Here is a 22,181-nt window from a genome sequence, read left to right as displayed (position 1 = left end):
CCTTAAACCTACTGTAAATACAGAAGAGCATGTAGTGTGTGTTTCTGCACAAGTTTGCAAAGAACAGAAAAAGGGTCCATAATGGAGAGTATCTAAGAGAAAGCAAGAGATGATCCGGAATCATCCCCCGGCAGTAGCCTGGTCAAGGCCACGTCACTGTAGAAGAGCTGTGCCTCCAGGACCTTTGTTTCCTTTGGGTTTTCTCATTCGAAACGCAAATATGACACGTGGGCGTTTCTTTCTTTTGAGGAATCTCCACACTGATCTTTTCCCACGAACTTGGTTGACCTCATGAAGATTAAGAAGAAGCAACTGTAGGAAAGGAGCAAGCTGTATGTCCATGGTCATCCCATAAGTTATGTACCCTCCCATGCCCAGGTCCCCACGGCTTACAGTGATAACAGGAAGTGCACATAGGGGAAATCAGGACTCAGAGGCCTTGGAGACTTGGTTTGATTTTCATGGAAGTCTGTCTTTCTGATTCCCCTAACTCTGGCCTTACTTTTTATTGGGTCTTATATTGGTGTAAACACCTCAGTATCCCTATGTGTGTAACTGGACAAGAATCATGTCTTTTTAATTTTTCTTACTGCCAAAGTTCGGTTTCTTCAAGGCACACAAAAGCGCTAATGAGAACTCATTTTCTTAAAAAGCCTTGAAATTTCCATAGTTTTTTTTGAGGCAAGAATTCAAAAGGAGGGTTCAGTATCCTTTGGAGGGGAGCAGAAGACGAGATGTCCATGAAGAAGTACAGCACCATTGTCCACGTGTGTTGGCACCTACAGGGAGACTGGAAGCCCTTCTCAGCCTGAGCCCCGGGAGGCTGGAGAGGTGGTCCTGGGCCTCGTCCAGGCTGGCTTTGACACGGCCAGGAAAGAGGCCACGTCAGAGCTAGGTTGCTGGTCCTTCCTTCCTTCCTTCCACTGAGCCTCCAGGAGAACCTCCTCCGGCACTTCATACCTACCTGTCCACAGCCCTGGAAAGATGCATATGAGAGCCAGACAGGCGGGGGAGGCAGAGACAGAGAGAGGGACTAGCCCTCCCACACACGCTGCCGCCAGGTGAGACGAAGCTCCATCCGGTTAGCACTTAGAGACAGTGCAGCCCTGGTCAGCTTGTTCCTTAACTCCAGCACCCTTTTCTACTTTAATTTATACAACAGTCCTGCCAAGCCTACTCAGATATCTCAGAAAAATGCCACATTACAATACCATAGGAGATACAAACTTCACCGAAAGTACCCTGAAATCCTGTTTGTTTTTTCCTAGTAAGCTCTCAGATTCAGTCCGCAGAGGAGGAGGAGTCAGTAGGTAAACAATGCTTCATCTAACTACTTCTTTGAGTGTTGATCTAAAACTACCCCCTGATTATATTGGGGAAATTTTTAGAAGAATTCTGAAGTTACTTCGCTTGGCAGTGAGTTTTCAAAGTGAAAGACCCCTGGGCCTCGACCCACTTCAGGGTAGAAGCATGTAAGGTTTCTCGAAGGTCACCCACCCCTGCACTGCCGTCAAGGGAGGCAGCTAACGACTCTCCCCTGGCAGCACCCATGCATGGCCAGGAGGACACAGGAAAAAGGGAAGACATCCTCTGCTTTGTGGGAAGTTCCCCTCAGTGTCCCCTGGTCCGGGCAGCACTAGGACTCTGAGCTGAGCCACGTCCCCACCCCACCCCACACCTCTGCAAAACACCTGCTCGTTCTCAGGACTTGCCTCCTCTCTTTCCAACCATGACTACATTGCCTAGAACTTGATCCTTCCCTCCTTCTGTCTAAAACCAAACTCGCCCTCCATGTCCTTCCTGCCAAGTCACACTCTGCCCTTGACATCTTAACCACCCCCTCTTCCCCAGCCCAAAGGACAGCACAACAACGTGTCACTTGATGGGGTAAAGGGGGAGCGCTCCTCGTCCCTCCCCCTCTGCTTTTCAGAATCAACCACACAGGAACTTCTTGAAGAGGGCCTGAAAGGTACACCGCAGTGTCCTTGGAACTGTGCTGTCACCGCTGAGAACTTGTCCCCAGGAGGCTGAGACGGAAAGCCTTAAGAGGCAGAGCCCGGAGACTTCCCAGGCACCAGTGTGACCACAGCTGAGGGCTGAAAGAGCCACCAGGGAAACCACCAGGCCAGAGCTCCCCACTGCCTTTCCAGCTCCCTCTGAGTGACACCAACGACAAGGTCATGCCCACAGAAGTCACCCCGTGGCCGGCTGAGGCCGGCCTGGTGCCCTGGCTCTGCTCCACTCACCCAGACCTGCTTAAACCACCGTCTCCAAACAGTTCTGTTCTCAGGCTGCTCTGGGCACAGCTGTGACCAGCTGCGCGCAGCCTCCAGCCCACTGTGGCCCCGGCACCAGATGACTCTTGTCCCTGGAAATCACCGGAAGCAACGAGGACTGTGCTGTGCGCTGAGATGGCCAGGGCCCAGGACGAGCGCGTGACCACCAGGAGCAGCAGCGATCCCGGTCCTGCCCGCACGGACGCCGGGACCCTGGGAGGGAGCTGCTGCGGGATCCAGGCACCGGTGCGGCCCCAGTCCTCCCTGGCGAGGGGAGCCCAGGGGAGGACAACCCCGCATCCTCTGTCCTCTCCGTCGGAGACTGGGAAACAACTTGGGGCAGTCTGGTGTCATGCTGCCCCGGGGTCTGAATGTGGACACCGAAATAACCTCAGCTGGAAGGACCAGGCACAGAGGACCCTGCGGTGTGACACGTGAGGCTTTTTAAAAAGGGGAAGTGACCGACGTGTGACCACTGAACACTAGCTGTCCACGTGTTACCATGTATGAGGACTGACGTCAGAACTCAGGTCGGGTCCGGGGAGACCCTTCCTGGCCCAGGCAGCAGCCGCCCGGGGAGGCACTGGTGTGTCCCTCACCTCCCGGCCTTCCCGGCAGAGGGCCCGGGCGCCCTGCTCCCGCTGTTTCCGCCCTTCTGCCCCGGCTCCGAGCGCGTGGGTCCGTTTCCAGTGTGCGAAGGCAGAGGCCACGGAACGAGCTGAGGACGCGGCCGGGCCGCTCTCCAGGGTCCTAGTACTGGGCCTGCGAGTCGGCTGGGGCCAGGTGTCCCCGGGCCTGCGCAGGTGGCGGCCTCGGCGTCCACGCGTGGCCTTGGGAGGGAACCGCGTGGCCTTGGGAGGGGTCCGCGTGGCCTTGGAAGGAAACCGCGTGGCCTTGGAAGGAAACCGCGTGGCCTTGGGAGGGATCCGCATGGCGCTGGAGGACGTGCCCCGCGGACGCCTTCGTCCACCCACCCAGGCCGACTGCGGTAGATGTGATAGCTAGAGCTAAAGCAGCCTGATTGGACTGTGAGGCGATCTTAAGAATAGAGGCTGTGCAGTGAAGCACAGAGCCAGGAGGAGCCCTGGTCCCCAGGGGCGGTTGGGACCACAGAGATGCCAGCACAGTTTCTTTCCCGTAGATACACAATGAGACGGAGATGAGCAGTCTGCTCTGAGTTTTAGTGTTACTCCATCTGTCATTGATATAAAAGCTTCCTGAATATTTATTTTCCAGGCAGAAGAACACTAAGAGCTTCTTCCTCTCCCTGGTTTGCCATTTATTCTGCTCCCGCGTTCTGTTTGGGCCTCCACCCAGTCTCTAGCACGGGGGCTTCAGCCAGCTACGGGTTTGATTTTCAGCAACAGTTAGAGCACGTAGAAAGGGGGGGGGGAGGCTGAGGTCTCTGAGAAGACCCCTCAGTACAGCCCTGCAGGAGACCAAGGCCTTCGCCGACAAAGAGCTCAGCCCCTGAAGCTTCTAGGGTCCGGCTCCCAACCCGGAGCTGACCACGAGCCTGGGGATCCTCCTGCTCAGGGCTGTGGGGACGAGGGGCCCTGGGGAAGGTCCCCTGGGCAGGTGGACCGGTGCCAGGCTGGCCTGGGGCTCCTGCGGTGAGCAAGAGCGCGCGCACCTCCTCTTCCCCTGCCGCTCCCGGGGCAAAGGCGCCTGGTCTTTCCGTGTCCCTCCCGGCGAGCAGGAGACCAAGGAAGGCGGGCAGCGGGCATGGGAGAGCCGAGGGCCCCAGGACCCTGGCTGCCCATGGGAGGGCCTCCAGGGGACACCGGAGGAGCTTCTTCCCCCCACGGTGGCCCGCCCCATTGGGCAGAGTAGGATGGCTCTTGACGCTGTCATTCACTGCGGGGACCTTCTGCACTCGCTGCCATGCTGTTGTTAATGACAGAGCGTCCAACAGGGGTTGTGGGTGAGGAAGCTTTGCCAGGAGGTGAAGAGAAGGAGCCCACCCCTCTAAATCGCTTTTATTTGCTAAAAACAAAACAAAAGAAAAGAAAAAAAAAAAACACTGAGCCCATTTTAACAGACCTCTCTATTTTTTATTTAGACACAGAGTCTCACTAAGTGGCTGGCCTCAAACTTGGGCTCCTCCTGTCTCGGCCTCCCGAGCTGCTGGGATTACAGGCCTGTGCCCCGACCTCTGTTTCCTTTAAATGGGGATAATATTAAGTGCCCCACTGGAGTTTTGAAAGATTTGATCAAACACCAGCACACTGTCAGGCACATGAGTGCTCAGCCCTGGAACCCATTCTGAGGCCGCGGGTCTCCCTGCAGGACTTCAGGGGACTAGAGCTGCTCAAGCCCCCACCCCGTGTAAGGGCGCCTGCACAAGCCTGCTTTCCAGGTCCCCACTCCCTTATGAGAATCAAGAGCTTGGACCCGGTCCCTTCCAACTGCCTTTATCCAACTCTAGCATCTGATTAGTCTGTTATTATGACTCATTAAAATAATTGAAAAAAATATTAAACACATATTTCTTTTCTCTTAATCAGAATTTAGGGGAAATAGCATATTTGTGTTGGCTTTTCCTCACTTGTGACTCATCTGTTGGATGAATTTGGGCAGGCCTAAATATATTAAACTTCATATTCACATTTATCAAATCATTGAGAATCCTGTGATTCACATAACCAAGGGGAGTGCTGAGAAAACCATGTAACAAATGCAGAAGGAATTCGTGCAGAAGAACTGCTCATTGCCTCCATTGTATGACCCCATGTTCCCTGCAATCATTTTAAAATTTTAATATATGATTCTCCTTCATAATTTTTTTTTTGGTCCTGGGGATTGAACCCAGCAGTGCTTTACCACTGAATTACATCCCAGCCTTCTTTATTTTCTATTTGAGACAATGTCTCACTAAATTGCGAATGCTGGCCTCAAACCTGCCATCCTCCTGTCTCAGCCTCCCCAGTCTCTGGGATTACAGACATGCTTCACAGTGCCAGACTGGAAAGCATATTTTTATCTAAAATGCCTCATTATCTTTGTCCAGCATCATTTGTATTAAATAGGTATATACACAGGATTCAGAAAGCATCTTTCTCTGAGGCAAAGTATAGAATATGCTAAAGACTTTTCCATTCAGGGTCTGAGAGTCCCAGAAGCGTGGGTGTGAACAGGTCAAGTGATGCTGACTCTGGCACAGGGTCCAGGCCACCCCATCCTGTGTCAGGAGGCGTCCACACTGCATGCACCTCCTGCGGCGTCCAAATATCTCGTCCTTTGAAATACTTGTTTTGCCACTTGCCACTCGTAGAACCAACTGAGGCAGCTCAGGCTGCTGCTCGAAAAATCTGGCGCAGACCTGACCCCTGAGGTGGCTGCTATCCCCGCAGCACAGGGAGCCACCTGCTCAAAGTGGGAAAGAAAAAACACCAGTTAGAGACTCTTGAACAAATCAGAGAACCGTCAGAGCCGCACTGACTTGGCCTGGGCACTGTTTGGTTCACTCAGCCAAAGGACATCGTAGGGACTAACAAGACACACGCCCCGCACGGGGCGTCGGGGAGCTCGCCTCACCATCAGAAATGGGCTGCGCTTTAAGCAAATCTTCCCCAAACCAGAAACAAATACCTAATTATACAGCACTTTACGTCTTGGTTCACTGCCCTGGTTGTAAAGGTCAGGAATGAACCCGCCACGGAGAGAAAATCCTGATTACATATGTTTCGTTTTCTAATGAGAAATTAATTCAGCTGTATCTCACCTAAGTGCACATCTACTATATGCTACAAAATAACACTTGTCAGAGTCCTATAAACCAATGGGATCTGTCTTGCTGTGTCCCCAGCACTGAGCCAGTCCCACTGAATATATAAATGACACAGCCCAATTATCTTGATCACTGCCTAATTAATTGGGCACTTGTTCACATTTGGAAACCCCAAGCCAGAAAACTCAATAAGAATGCTAAAGTTTATATCCTTGGCTCCCCAGCACGGTCAGGCCACCACGTGAATCAATGAACAAGGGAATGATGACGTTAAGTAGGTAGTCCCTGAAACAGGGGATCTAGAGATAAGTCAGTTACACCGTGCAGCAGCCACGGTACTTCTGCTCTGGCCATAACTGCATGATCACTGCTTTAGGTCCTGAGGTGAGTCGTTTAAGCAAATAATCCATCAAAAAAGGAAGAGGGACGGAAACATTTAGGAAGACAAACTCATAATTCACCATGGAAATAGCTTCTTATCTTGTTTATGACTGACTAAGTAACAATTTGCACTAGGTAAAAGAAAAACCAACATCCTTTTAACAACATCCCGCAATTTGAAGCTTGGTGACCACCATAAAACAAAGTGTAGATTAAGTAAAAGTTTCTCTCTTTTTTCCATTTTTGTGAGTTTCATGATATTGATGCCAATACATTTCCACAAACATTTATAGATACCATAATTAAAATACCAATGAAAGTTTAAAATGTGATGTGTCGCTGTAGAGGCATTTTGTAAAATCTCTGCTTTTGAAGATGAAGGAAATGTCTTACGCAAGGATGGGTTTGAAGAGGATAAAGAGCGTCTGAATGAAGCTGGAATCCTTCACTTTATTCTTTTCCTATCAAAAAATGTCATTGGAGGTAGGACTGGGCAGGGGCTCCCCAGGCAGCACAATGACCCACAGTGAACCGGTCACCCACGGGAGAGGAAAAGAAGCCGGTGTCAGGCCTCCGGACTTTGCAAGGACACACTGGGCTGAGATTTCCACTTGGGCTCCTGCTTTGGTCTAGATCGCCTCACATTCCGGATCCTGGCCTCAGCCCGCGCCAGGTGGATTGCTCCAGCTCTCAGGCCTGTCTCACAGCCCCCAGGAAGCTCTGAGCCCCCATGTGAGGTGCAGAAAGGCTCTGGGGCTCAGAGACAGCCCCTGTGTGCCCTTGGTCACTGGAGCTAGCGACAGCCCACGGCCAGCTGCAGGACGGTGCAGGCCAGCGGCCAGCTCACTCCCAGACAGGATTCATGAGGATCACCCAAGTTCACTCTTCAAGGTCTTGGTGCACAGCTGCTAAGCTGCGTTTCCCAGGCTCGGAGGGGAGAACTCCAGCAGGGTTGTTAACCACTGAACACTCAGCACGGCATCGGGAAGTCTGGACTCCTAAATTAAATTCCTTGTGACAACTGGAGTCCTCTTCCACGTTCTCCCTCAGGAGATGTGCGGGGTGGCCCCTGAGAGTGCACCCCTAGCGCCTGGAGACCCTGGGCCTACTTATATCTTCACGATCATAGGGCCTCCTTCATGATCACAGGGCCACCTCAGGGCTCTCCTGAGAAGGTTCCCAAGTCCTCTGTGTGAACCTCCGAGCTCCAAACTCTCCTGCAAGGCTGAGGACAAGCGTCCCCACCTCCCTTCAGCAAGGCCGTGTGATGCGGTCAGCTGTGAGCCCTCCGTGGGTGCTCTGCCTCCTCCAGGTAGTGACAGCTCTGCGCTTCCTCAGCCTCTTGTCAGAGCCCCGTCCCTTGGGCCTCTCATGCTGGGCCCCTCCTGCCCAGCTGTTTCCACCTCCCTGATCCAGAGCACGGGTGTCCCATGTGTAGAAAGCAGCGAAGCCCCTGCCTAGGTCCGCGGCAGGACAGAGACCACACAAATCTCCACAGAATGGGTTAGAGTTCAGGATTATTATAAACCCAGTGCAGTCGAAGTGCAGGGTGCCACAGAACATGCATGAGGACCTGCGTTGGGTTTTGACCGAGTCACCTTGGTCTAGGTGGAGGGACGATGGAGTAGAGCTGACGCTGTGCCGTGCCGCCCTCCCCTCTCCCGGGCTCACGCACCTCCCCAGCGCGCCTCTGGCTAAGCAGTAGCAGGAACCGTTGATCTCTCAGAGTCACAGTCCATTCCCCTGAAAAGCAAACCCAACCCTGTCACGTCCACATCCTTCAACAGCTTCCCGTCATCACAGGGTGGGCACTTCTGTCCACTTGGTTCCACAGGCAGGGCCTCCCTAAGAGGATGCCCTGTCTGTTTACAGAGGCTGCAGAGGCTGCACCTGGCCAGCACCATTGGCCTCCCTCATCCCACTGACTTTCCCTCCATCTCTAATACTCACCCCAGGATCACCTCCTTCTCCTCCCACCCAGTGCAGGCCATCGGTCATCCAGCTCCAGCCAGCCCCAGGGAGGGTCCTTCCTCTGTCACCAAGCACTGGCCCTCAGGTAGGCGTGATGTCACCACGGGTTCGTCCCCAGCCTGAGCTGAGCTTCCTACACGTGTGCCTTGGGTGCTGCCGGGCCGTCTGATGGGAAGATCAAGCAAGAGGCAGGTGGACTCGGTCCTTGGTTTAACTTCTTTCCTTGGGAAAGACCTTTTCTCTGGGTGGAGGGAATTTCACAGAAACCGTCCCACATTCTGCACCACAGTTTCTGGAGAAGAGCTTACAAAGGAGACCTTTGCTCAAATCACCAGAACGAGGAGACCTGGGGAACCTGTCAGCAGCCCCACTGCTGGTATTTTTGTCCTCTTTTGGAGATGACCTCAGTCCTTTCTCTCCACAACAGGAAGGGGAAGACTGAAGATTCAGGTAGGAGAGCCTCTGGACCCACACAGCCTTGGATGAAAACCCAGCGGCTCCACCTGAAGCTTGCGGGACCCTAAGCCTCCAGCTCACGTTTATCCAGGCAACAGGCCCTTCTTAGGGTAACTGGGAAGTTAAATGAGATAATGCTCCTGAATCAGACCGCCACACTCAGTAATCAGACCGCCACACTCAGCGCAACTCAGGAATGACAGCTACCATCCCCGTGGTTTCTCTCAAAGAATTTATCTACCTAGGCCCCTCGCTCTTCAGCAGTTCCCTCGCCTCCTCAGAGAGCTTCCAACTCCAGCCCGGGACTCCCCACCTTCACAGAGCCCCATGGCAGGTCTTAGCTGTGTCCGTGCAGCGCTCCCTAGTGGCAGTGCAGGGACCATCAGACCTCACCAGCACCCCCGGGGTCAGGCTGGGGTGGGAGCCTGGCCCAGGGTCAGTGAGTGCCCTCCACACCCAGGGCTGGGTGGGTGGTACCCAGGGCGGGCTCAGCCCTCAGATGTGAGTGAGGCCCACACTCCACAAGGTGCCATGGGGCAAGTCACAGTGCACTTCCAACAGGAGGCGCTCACGCTCCAGAAACCCCCGAGATGACACGTCATCCCACTTGGTGTCCAACCACAGCCATTGGATACATAGATGTCAGTTTTCTCTAGAGAGTCCTGAGCATGTGCATGGTCCTACACTACAGATAGTAGATGGCGAATGAACAGCATTAATAGCTGAGGTCACTCCTGCTCTCGAGCCTGTCTGTCCAAAGACAGTAAAACCACCAAATCCATGACACTGCAGAAGAGCCACGCCAGACCTGTGGACCCCCAGAGCTGCAGCGCTGATTTTCAACGGCTCATCTCCTGTCCAGTACGAGAAGAAGTGGGCCCTGATGTGCGAGCTGTGGGGCAGGAGCGTTCCGAGCGTCGCCTGTGTATGGCTGGCCTGCCTCTCGGGACATCGCGAGGCACCTGTGTCCAACATGTCTTAGGGGAGACACTAAGGCATGAGAGTTGATGAGTCACCAATGGAGGGACATCTGCAAAACAGCGGGGAAAACCGGACCTATAACCCGGGAGAGCTCACCACAGAAGGAAAGGAAGGAAGAGACACGGGACACGCCCCCGTGAGGGCGGACACCCCCCCCCCCTCCCCGCCACTGGAGGACCAGCAGGATAGGNCAAGCGTCCCCACCTCCCTTCAGCAAGGCCGTGTGATGCGGTCAGCTGTGAGCCCTCCGTGGGTGCTCTGCCTCCTCCAGGTAGTGACAGCTCTGCGCTTCCTCAGCCTCCCCCCCCCCGTGCCACTGGAGGACAGCAGGATAGGGAGAGGACTCGGCCTGAGGAAGGAAACCAAAGCAGAAGAAAGAGGCCTACCAGCCGTTCCTGAGGACGCGCCCTGGTCAGTGGAGTCCAAGGACCTCTGAGAACTCGTGCTCTGCCTCACGCTTCAGGACCAAGTCCTGCTCCCCGCCCTGAACGACACCCACCTTCCACCAGCAAGCCTAAGGCACGGGTGCCTCTCCCCAAGGCCCCCCGCCACTCACAGAAGCAACAACAGGGACAGTCAGGCCTCAGGAGTTATTAAGATGGCGCGTCTGGTGAAAACAGGTTGAAACAGGCTGAGGCTGTAACCTCAAAATGTCAGTGACCCCGAGCCCTCGAGTAGAGCTTCCTGCACACCGGGCACCGGGGCTCTGCGCTCTGCTTCTGGGTCTCTGTTGCCAGATGACTCATTGCTACTTTGTCCTCGCTTGGACCCAGAGGCCCACTGTGCGGTCTTCTCTCCTGACCTAGCCGTATCTCCAGCGGCAGAACTTTCCTGGGCTTTTCCAGCTAAGGGAGTGGAGCCCCCCTGGTGCTCCGGGAAGTCTAGTCCTCACTGATCCTGTTCTCTGAGGTGGGGATCCCAAACCACCTCGAATACTCCAGCAAGGCCCCTGGTCATCCAGGGCCACAGGCCCTTGTCCACATACTCCTGCCACTGGCCATCTCTCTCCAGCGGGACATTCTCCTGACCCTTCTGACAGAAATCCAAGCTCCTGCAGTACAAACGCAGGCTTCGGTAGGTACCAGATGCACAGATCAAATTCAGGAGGAATAGGTCGTGGACATGGAGCTGTCAACGTGGGGCTCAGAGTCACGTTTCATCCCATGTGGTGTCCACCTGGGCGCCCTGTCAGTGGATTTGATGGAAACTCAGCAGGTTCCGCTTCCAGAGTTGGCTTCCTGCCTGGGGGGATTTTTTTTTTTTAGCTTGTTTCAGCAATGTGACTGCCCCAGAATTCAAAACCATCTTAGAATATAAATATTCCTCCTTTAGAATTTGTCTATGAAGAAAAATCATTTTAATATTACCACTAGAAAAAAAAACTTTAGTTGGCCTCTTGTATCATTTGCAATATAATAAAAATTATAGCAGGACTGCAGGGGTCCCATATTTTACTCTTAAAACCATGCTTACAAATGAAAATAGTTCCTGTGAAACAGTTACCAAACTTCTATTAGCAGCTTAAAAAAAAAAAAAAAGAAAGAAAGAAAGAAAGCCATAGATAGAACAACAAAGTACAGACACTGAAGAAAGCAAGAAGGACCCGGATTGATTAGGTCCAACCAGCTTCTCCTTGGACAGAGGAGTCAAGTTCCTGAACTGACCCAACATGCTGCCTCTATCATGCAGGTTTGGGAACAACCTACTCAGCTATTTGTGAAGAGAACATAGACGAGAAAGGTTTGGAACAGCCTCGTAGATTTAGTGCTTCTCAGAGATGAATTCTGATCTTGCACAGAATGCAGGTTCTCTGAAGGCTGACGGCCGGACAGTCCTCCTGAAGGCACCTAGCTGGGGTGGGCCCCCAAAGGCAGTGGATCATGTGATAGGAAAACCCAAGTCTCCCGCCTTCTCAGTGCCCAGCTGGCGAGTAGTAAAGACACACCAAGAGACGTGCTCCACTCTCATCGACGTCGCTTCCAGAAACTCAGATCTGAATCTTCTGCTGTTAGGACAGGAAAAAAGAGCAGAAACAAGACGGCCACCTGAACTCATCAAAGGGGCCTGGTAAAACCAGTTCTGGGGTCCCTCCACTGCCACCATCCCAGACCCACCCTCTGCTCTCCACGCACCACGCCAGCCTTAACCAGGCCCCAGCCTTAACCAGGCCCCGGCCTGGTGTGGACCCTCTGCCTCTGTCTCCTGCTCCTGCCTCCTCACCTGCTGCATGCGCCTCTTCTCCTTAGGCACCTCAGAGCTGGGTTGGCAGCAAGTGCACGGAGCCAGGAAGCAGTAGCCCGGCACACCCAGTGGGGCAGGGGTGAGGGCCGACCCCCAGGATGCAGACAATGCCTGAGGTGGTCACGGGTGCTTGTGAAAGGAACCAAGAGGTCGGGGAGTAAGGAGATGAGGTGGGCCTGAGAGACGGCGGGCCTTTGCCCACCTGGGCCCGGCTGCGTTTTTCTAAAACACTTTCTTCCTCTCTCTCCCTCCTCTCATCTGATTAAATCAAGCCTCGTCACATGTGTCAATGCTTTTGAAAAACTGTCTTGGATGCACTAAATCACCGAGTGTGCTCTTGCCCTCTGCTTCTCTTTGCTTCAGTGCCATTTGCCCTCTGCCATGATGCCAATATAGGGTCCCTGCAGGGTGTCCTTGTTGCCTGTCATGATGCCCAGCAGACACAACTCCTGCAGATGGTTGTGGAGTGCTCACCAAGGGGACTTCCCAAGACAAACCTACTGTGAATCCTTGGACTTGACAGCAGCACAGAATCCTACTGAATCCAGAACCTGCCCACACTTGTCTCTGGCTGGGCTTGCAGGTGACTTCCTGTGATGGAGGACAGTGCTACTTAGTGGCTAAGAGAGTTGGAAATATACCAGAGTATGGTAAAGTGACAAGGGAAGCCCAGTGATGTTACCAAGGGGAGGTTGAACAGCTTGTACTTGCCTGGGTGTCATCAACGTGCCATCTACTACAGAAAAGGGCAGACACGCCCTTGGTCTCAGCCTGCAGAACTGAAAGGGGCAGAGCAGAGACTCAGAACAGCAACAGACCTGCCTGGGACGTGGGGCCAGACGCCATTTAGCATTCCCTGGGAGGGACAGACACCAAGTGAGACCTGTGGAACGGACACGCGTCTGGCCAGTGTGATTTGCAACTGGAGACGAAACCATCTCCGTGCAGACTGGGGAGCTCTGCTTTAGGCAGGAGTGACCCATAAGCCATCTTCCCCCGGTCCCCTTGTTAGTAACCAACGCTCACCATCGCTCATTCTGTCTGGGTTACGTCTTCTCTGTCCAAGCCATGGCTTTGCTGATGTTCCTCAGTCCAGGCTCCCTGTGCAGATGGAGTAACCTACAGACCTTAGCAAAAGGGAAGTTGTTTGTAAGAAACATGTTTCACAGAACCTGTGGGTAATTTGAGGCTCCTGACTCTGGCCTCTCCCTGCCCACCTCTGTCCCTGTGCTCTCCCGTTCTACCAAAGGCTTCCTCTGGCTTTCTGGTGCACGGAGCTGAAACCCTGGCCTCTGCAGCCCTGAGCTCTCCTCGTATTTTAGAGCCTCAGCCATCAGAGAGGTGCTGGCCTTGTTGGTCTCCCAAGCCAGGAAGAACGTGGGTGCGTCTTGTCATTGTCTAGTGCAGAGGTCATCCTGTGGTCAGTAGCCATCGTAATGACCACAGTGACCATGCCCACACTGGCAGCCTGCAGTCCTTCAGGATCTGGAGGGCCAGAGTGAACTGCTGGCACTGCAATCACGAGCATCAAGACAGGTTCTCCCCTCCTCCCCCTCCAGCCCGAGGGGAGACGAAGACCCTTCCCATGCTAAAGCTGGACCCTTCTGATCTGAGAACTGGGCACGAGGGATTCTAGACCCGGCGTCTGTGGAGATCCACCCTTGCTGGGCATGAACAAAGCCGCCCAAGATCCGTGTGGCTTCCCCGGCAGGGCCCTGCTGACTGGCTCTGTTCCGATTCTCTCTCCTGGACGGTGTCCATTGATCTATCAGTGACCCACGGGACTTTCCCGTGAGTTTCTCTCCCTTGGCTAAGTCCACCCCAGTACTCCAGAGATGTTAGAATCGCTCAAAAAAAAAAATCTATTTTCTTTTCAGAAAATCTTGGTAGCCCCCACTGGATTTAGTTTTCTCCTGAGTTCTCCCACTGGGAGTGTCCTTAGATTTCTGAGGCTTCTTCCCTGTCTCTAGTCCACCTTTTTAAGCCTCAGTCCTGCAGCCCACCTGCCCGCCTGTGCTGGACTGCAGGCTCTGCCAGGCCAGCCCTGGGTGCACCCGGACTCTTCCCCACAACCCGTCAGGAAGTACAAAGGGAGCACCAGCACCTGCCCACAAGCCGGCAGGTGAGAGGGGAAGTCGGGATCAGAGGCTCCAGGTGGAAGGAGGCCAGCCTCCGGTGCCGTCCTGCCTCCTCTGCCTGCCCAATACTCTTCCGCTCCTCACTCTCCCACACCTCGAAGACAACTCTGCGCGAGGAAGGCAGGGAGAAGGCCTTTTCTCAGGAGACCTTTGGTGGTCTTAGCATGGCGACGGGACCCCGTGGCCTGAATCCCTCTCACAATTCCTTGGGTCATTTTAATGAAAATTCCAAAGCCTGGGCCAAGAGGATAGAGTGGCTCTTAACCCTTCAGCAGAGCTGTCATTTGATCCCAGGTCCTTGGGGTGTCACCGCAGGTCTGCAGAGCCCAGCTAAGCAGGAAGGAGGAAGTGGCCCGTCTGAGGCCCGGTGCTGCCTCCAGCCCACCTTGCTCGTGGGACCCACGGCAGTGCCCCTGCCGAGCCGCCCTTCACCCTGCAGCAAGTCTGCGACTCCCTCCCATCTTGATGTTATTCCCTGACTGGGAAGATGGAGTCAGCAAGTGGAGATTGACTCCCTGCTGCTCTTCGCACCCAGAGGGGCCCCGTGCTGGGGCTCTTCACGCCCAGAGGGGTCCCTGCGGGGGCTCCATCAGAACTTCACCTCTCCGCCTCTGTGCCTGGTTCCCTCAGGAGCTGGAAAGCTCTGTTGTAAAAGGAAATGAAAACAGAAGAACCAACCCGGGCACAGTTAGAAACACCAGGTGCCACAGGAATCAAAACGTGCGCAGAGCGGCTCAGCAAGGCCAGCATGACCTCTGCGGAAGGGCCTGCTGCCAACCCTGCGAGCAAGCACACCTGGGCAGGCCGTCACCGGCTGGGATCCCTAACGCAGCGCTGCCCCACCTCGACAGGAGGAGCTCCGAGTTACAATCTGCACAACCTGCTAATTTCAAAGTCGGGGTGGGCAGAGGGAAGGGCTGGAGTTAAAATGGCAATGATTGGAATTTACATACCAATTAAGGCCTGATACTATGTTCTGAAACTGTACCACCTGAACTTTCTCTTTCTCACAGTGCTTTGAAATTGTTTTGATTGTGTTTCTTTTCTTTCTAAGCTTCGGAGAGATGAGGAAGGAAAGGGTTGACCAGCTGCCTGGGAGATCTGGGGTCTCTCACCCCCTGGAATCCAGCAGAGTTGTAAGGACTAGTCATCTGTCCTTCAGGCTGTTCCAAACTAATGACCAGACTGTCCAGCAGTGTCCAGCTTCATGCCACACTGACCCCTGGGAGCCACTGATGGGCACCTGCCTCCAGCAAACCTGCCCCCTCCTCAGCCTGGGCAGCTTCTTGTCCATGAGAGTCAAAAAGTCCATCTCCCCACCACTCCTGGACCCTGGGGGTGCTCAGGGCTCCGAGGTGTAAAACAGACTGCATTCTCTTCGGGCCCTGGAGCTGGATGTGTCTGGAGAATATCATTCTCACAGAAGAAATTTCCTTTCATTAAAATATGCAGGCTTAGAAAGATTGGAAGCTATAAAAGCTTGAAAATGGAAAACCCAACTTAAGATGAAATTCGAAGCCTGACCATTATAAATAACTCCTCTAGTTAGGGCTAGGGTTAGGGTTAGGGTTACAAAAGTACTAAGAGGGTTGATCAGGGAGCCCCGAGTTCCAGCTAGGTATGAGCAGTAGGGTGACTATAAATAGCACAGCAGGGTTGCACAAGGGGGTGACTATAGATTGCACAGAGGGTCACTGTAGATAGAGATCATGTGTTTTCCATCTCATAATATGCAAGACAAGACAGACATTTGAGGAGCCAGATAAGGTTCCCGATTACACAAGGTAGTCGTCCATCAGAACATCACTCGGAACCCCCATTAACAAGCGCAGCTTTGTGTGTTTCTGCATCCGTTGATGAAACGTTTCATGTTTTAAGAACTTACCACACTGGAAAGGTGCCATAATAGCCAAGATGTGACAGAGGCTGGGAGGGAGGAGGGAGCCTTGATATGACAGGCCTGAAAAAGTGCTTGGAAAGGTAAAAATGACCTGATACCTTTTCTCATAGGAAGGGGCCGGGCTGACTCACACCCCCGCTTTCTCCTCCCTCTACCCCAGGATCAGCTCTCCTGGGTCCCCTTCAGCTACAGTGACAAGGGAAGAGGGAGGAAACAGGGCTGGGCCAGGCCCCACACCGCCGGGGAGCACCCAGGGACCTGCCTTCCTCAGCCTGCCTACCAGGAGTCCCTGCAAAGTGATCGTCAGAGGCACAGGAAAGCATAACAGGAGTTTGCTTCCAGCCAAAACAGATGACGTGTTTGAATTTCTTGATTTACTTAGATGTATCCTGGCTTCCATGAGAAAAAGTGAGAAATGTTGTATCTTATTTTAATTCCTGCAGGGGAAAAAAATAAGTAAACCAATGTATTATTTAGAAGTCTGCCAAGAACACAGCGGACCCCATCTGAGAAGCCTGCTTGTCCCTGCTGGTCCATACCTGTGGCTGCCCACACCCAACAGCAAAGTCACCTCAATTATGCCACTGCTACAGCTCTCTGAATTGTCCAAAAAAGCCAAAATAACCCAATTGCTGGCACCAACATAGCCTTCTTTAAGAATACCAATAAAAGGTGTTAACGTTCCTTTATGGTTTCAAACCCACATGAACTCATCTGATCCTTAAATATCTCTGGGAGATGTGGTTTTACTTTCCCCACTTTACAGGAGAGAACTGAGGTTCGAGAAGGTGAACGGAATGAGGAAATACATCAGGGGCTAGCACCCGTGACTGTGGGTTCCGAGCCCAGCCAAACCCTAACCCTGTGCCTGTGGCCACTCCCAGCTGTTTGACCTTGGCTGCACCAGACAGTATCTCCAGGTCTCAGTTTCCCTTATTGCAAAAGCAGTGAGAAGGAGGCTGAAACAGCAGACACTTAAAGTTCCCATTTCTAAAGTCCCTAAATCCATCAGCCTTTGAGGATACCGTTATGGTTTGGATCTTAAGGGGCCCCCAGTGGCCTGTGTGCTGAAGACCTGGTGGCCAACCTCTGGTGCTGTTGGGAGGTAACGCAGCCTTTAGGAGGTGTGGCTTAGCGGGAGGAAGTTAGGTCCTGGGGGGCATGCCATTAAAGGGGATGTTAGGACCCTGGCTCCTCTGCCTCCTCTCTCTTCCTCTGTCTCTCCTTCTTGGGCACCGAGAGGTGAGCAGCCTTCTGGGACCATGCTCTGACATGATATGCTGCCCTGCCACCGGGTCAAAGCAACAACAGGGCCACGCAATCTAGGATTGAAAGCTCTGACATCATGAGCCAAAATAATCCCTTCCTCTTTTAAGTTGATTTCCCCCAGGCGTTCGGTCACGGTGATAGAAAACTGATGAACAGATCATTGATTGGCCATGGCCTCTGCTCAGGTTCTGCAAGAGTAATCAGGAATCGTTTCTTGCCTCTCTTCTTGTAAGGAAAAAGTCAACTGATGTGGCCATAAACTTTGGTGTTCCCATCATGTTGGCAAATGCACATCCTATCAGAAAGATGTTGCCTTTAGTAAATTCTGTGCAGGTCCAAATGGCCTATGCTACATGGCCTATGCCAGTTTTCTTGTAGCTGCTGAGATCTGGACTTTCACCTCCAGCCACCTGTATTCCACTCCTCTGATGCAGAGAAGAGGTAGCAGCGGACTCTCTTCACTTCCTGTGCAGCCCCTGGAGACACTCAGCACCGGTGGCGTGGTGGCCTTCAAATTCATAGTGGTTATGACACTTCCTCTCGCCCAACCCATGGCCTCTCGGGTGGTGATTCCCTAGTGCCCCTCTGCCTCGGGTCTCGCTGCCCAGACCTCCCGGCACCACCACACACCGGGCAGGGAGAGTGCCTGACCTTGTCACCCAAGGAGACAACAGGAAGTTATCTAATGTAAGGTCTCACCTCCAGCAGGAAGCGCTCCCCTCCCTTGGGGTCGGAAGCAGCTATGATTAGTTGTGTTTTAAGACAGAATGTCTGTTTCTCTTGGTGACAATGATGTCAATTAGTGGAGCAGAAAGAGCGCTGGCCTGAAGCCGGGGTCTGCTTTGGCGCCTGGGCCTCTACTTGGTGTCTGAAGAAGGGGCTGGGAAAAGAAGGAACCCCTCACGGTTTATAAAAAGAGGTTCCTCAGTTGCCACCAAACATGACACTACTGGGAGAGGGGAGAAGAATGCAGGTGGCCACACAGGGGCTGAGATACAGGGTGGGGGAAGCAGGAGCCGGCCCGCTCAGCCTCAGGCCACCAGGTCAGGAGCCAGGCCACCTAGAGCGGTGTTGTTGGTGGTCAAGTGGCCTAGCCTGTTTCCGCTCGTTTGACTCTCTACTCTCCTCCTGTGCCCAACCTGTGCCACAGGGTTTCATGTGATGAAAGGAAGGCATAGGTGTGAATCCCTGTAACAAGTCATGTAGACACATTTGCCACACATGTGCTTGTCTTTAGAAGATCAAGAAACAGAAATTGGGTTCTGAGCATAGACATTCCAGGAAAAACAAAATAATAACAGAATTAAGATCCGAATCTGCACTTAAATTAGAAAAATAAACATTTTCCATACAATGAATTTATTTTGTCCTAGTTGAAAGGAATAAAAATATTTTTAATATGGAATGCATGGTTGCACACACCGCACCTTGTGTTCTTGTTATTTGCTTTCCTTTTCAAACATAAAGTCATATTTCACCAGAATTACATACTTCTATAGCTTATTTCTGCAAAGGACAAGACAAGAGAGTCTGGCCGGCAAGGGGCACTGAGCAGCCTGGTGGGCTGGACGAAGGGCTCTGGAACTGTCCATTCTTCCCCAGAGGGAAACCACTGCAACCAGCAGCACCTCTTCCTAGGTCCCCTCCAGATCTCAGGAGTTGGCCTCCCTGAGGAAGTTTGGAACCAGGCTCTAGACAGAGGGTGTGCGCAGGGCCTGGGGCGGGGCTGCTCCAGGCAGAATGCAGAGCCAAGGGGCTGCAGCCCCACTGCACTGGCTGCCTCCTGAGCCCTCAGCAAGGCTCCTGCAGCCGCTCTGCATTCCAGAAAACCCAGAACTCCAGCCCGATAAGATAACCAGGTAATTAATGACGCAATTTCCCCTTCCTGCTCACATGCCTGCATTTAGTTTTTAATATAAATTATCATTATCTTGAACAATAAGTACACTCTCTTCCTGTAGCCTTTATGCACTGAGCCAGACAGAGCAGAGCAAATAGTTTACATTTGGGCTGGATTTTGGGGGAAGGTAGGGTTAGGGCACACACATGCACACACAGAGACCACAGATAGCTCTTTTGCCTTTCCAGGGATTCTGGCCTTGGTTTGCTTTTCTTGTCATGGGTTTACAGAACTCGTTTCATTCTATCTTCTGGTTTTAAAGTCTTCTTGTCTCAGCTTATATGAATGAACATTTGCCATAGTATCAAACTTTCATTCACCATGGTGAATTTTTAAATAATTTCAGCAGCACAATTTTTTTAAGTAAAGGTATACGTGGACTCCAGTACACAGAAACTAGCTGAAAGCTTAGCTATGTTCTAAGGATGCGATACCCCTCCTTCCTTGTCTCCTAAGCAGCCCAGGGAGATGGCAGAGGTAGGTTGGACACATGTCCCCTAATGAACCTGCAGTAGGTGTTGCTGACTGTCTGATCAAAAAACATCCTTGTGCATTTCTTAACCTCACTAGGTAAACTACTCAGATGGCCAGAAGGGAGATCGATGGTCACAGGATTCCACACTGACCACATCCTTGAGCTGACGGTGAGGGTCAGGTGCTGACGCTCACTCCGCCAGACAGTTTCATTCTGGATCCTGAGTCTAAGTGTTTTCACGATTTGAGATGATGGACCTCAACTGACGCATGCCAAGTTGTTCTGTAATCAGCGGTCCAACAAGGCTTTGGGAGCACTAAGGGGATAAAGAGAGCAGTATGAGTTTTCTCTGTCTGTTCAAGGCAATCCCTCTCTTGAAGTGCACCTACAGCCACACGGAGCTTGATTCCAGGTGGAATTGTTACTCTGCACTTGCGGCCTGGCTTCCTCCTGATCCTGCTTCTTTTTGAAGATAACGAGTCTGAGCATTTTAAAGGACAGGGAGCCCCTCAGAGCATCCAGTTCAAGGGCCTAATGGATCATGACCCGGTCCCACCAACACTCCAAACTGTAAAGACAGTGCTGTGTTCCACAGAGAGCTCTGTTTTTGTTTTTTCCCAGTAGTAAGGATTGAGTCCAGAGCCTGTGCCTGCTGGGCAGGAGTTCCACCATGACCACGGAGCTACTTTCCTGCCCAATACAGAGACTTCTTTGTCATTGTTGTTTTCAGGGATTGGTAACATTTTTATGGGTGCATTATAGTTGTGCATATAGTAAGATTTGTTGTCACACATGTGTATATGACACAATAGAACAACATCACCTGGCCAACCTCCCTTCCCATCACTTCCCCCCCCCCCACTCCCTGGTTCCTTCTCAGATCTCCCTTCCATTTTCATGAGATCCCCAGCTTTCTTTTCCTTTTTCCTCTCTAGCGTCCACACAGGAGGGAAAACATATGACCTGCTAGACACGGTGACACACACCTGAACCCCAGCAACTCAGGAGCTACGGCAGGAGGATCTCAAGTTCAAGGCCAGTCTCAGCAACTTGGTGAGACTCTGTCAAAATACAAAATTAAAAAGGGCTAGGGATGTGCTCAGTGGTTAAGCACCCCTGGGTTCAATCCCTGGTACCAAAAAAAAAAAAGAACTTCTGAATTTGGGTTTTATTTAGCTTAACATAATGTTCTCAAGTTCCATCCATTTTCCATGCAAATGATGTTTAATTCTTTTTAACTGAGTAAAACTCCACTGTGTATATAGGCCACACTTTCTTAATGGATTCATCCACTGGTGGACACCTAGGCTGGCCCCATGGTGGGCCCTTGTGCATTGAGCTGCTGTAAACAGGGGTGTGACGAATCACTGAGATTTCGACTCTTCAGGATAAATACTGAGGAGCAGGACAGCTGGGTCCATGGTGGTTCTATGCCTAGACTTCCGAGGAACCCCATGCGGATTTCCATGGTGGCTGTACGGACTGACAGTCCCACCAGCAGTGTGACAGTGCTCCTTTGTCTCCACGTCCTCTCCAGCATTTTTCTTTTCTTAATGACTGCCATTCTGACTGGTGTGAGATGAAATCTCAGCACGGTTTTGAATTGCTTTTCCCTAATTGCTAATTATGGTAAACACTTTTTCATATATTTGTTGCTCATTTGTATTTCTTGTTTTGAGGAATTTATACTCCCATTTAATAATTGGGTTGTTTGATTTTTCAGTTCTTTCTATATTCTAGATACTCATCCCCAATTCAGAGACTTCTTGAGAGAACACATGAACCTCTCAGTAGCTAAAACTTCAGAACATTCTGCCACTGTAGGTCGACCCAAATTGATGGAAAAGAACTGAGGTGTGCTGGGCTTCTTTCCAACATGACTAAACATGGGGTCCTCACTAAGGGAAAAACAGGTGTATGTGTGTGTGTGTGTGTGTGTGTCCACAGGTGCATGTATGAGTGTGTGTACAATCAATGTCATTCCTTCGTACCCTTTTTTCTTCTTCCGTGGAGAAGAGTTGTGTCACAGTTCAGTGACATTTACTCAGACCGAGTTCCTGCATCTCACCTGTTCATATCTGCATCAGACTGTGAATCGGGGACCTTCCGAGTCCCACGCCTTAGATTCTGAGAACAGCAGCAGCAGAGGTTTTCAGTGCGTCACCCGACAAGACGATCCACAGACCCAGGGGTGAGTTATGAGAAAGTGAAGGAAGGGTTAAAAACCAAGGGGGGAACAGAGGTGGGAATGAGAGAGGGAAAAGAAGGGAAGGCAGGAGAGGGTGCAGAGCAAGGAGGAAGGAGCAGGTGCTTCAGAGGGAAGTCCAACCAGGGGCCTGGAGTCACTCTGGGGGATGGCTTTACCCAGTCTCTCACTCTGTGAATGGCATCCTCCCGTGTCCCCGGCCCGTTCCCAGACATGGCTAAGGACACAGGGGAGCAGAGGTCAGGGAAGGTTCCACG

General features: G+C 52.2%; 1 long non-coding RNA gene across 1 annotated transcript in view; it reads right to left on the bottom strand.

The window, feature by feature from the left end:
- Nucleotides 1-10,108: 10,108 nt before the first annotated feature.
- LOC125619336 overlaps nt 10,109-22,181 on the bottom strand; it is a 118,475-nt gene continuing 106,402 nt past the window's right edge. Inside the window, exons 6-7 of the long non-coding RNA XR_007350827.1 lie at nt 13,063-13,163; nt 10,109-12,892 (exon numbers count right to left, since the gene is read on the bottom strand). This is a non-coding gene — a long non-coding RNA (uncharacterized LOC125619336). The remainder of the gene's footprint in view (nt 12,893-13,062; nt 13,164-22,181) is intronic.

The sequence above is a fragment of the Marmota marmota genome, unplaced genomic scaffold, assembly GCF_001458135.2.
Source record: "Marmota marmota marmota unplaced genomic scaffold, marMar, whole genome shotgun sequence".
Lineage (NCBI taxonomy): Eukaryota > Metazoa > Chordata > Mammalia > Rodentia > Sciuridae > Marmota > Marmota marmota.
The sequence above is the reverse complement of the archived record's forward strand: the minus strand, read 5'-3'. Positions and strand labels throughout refer to the sequence as shown.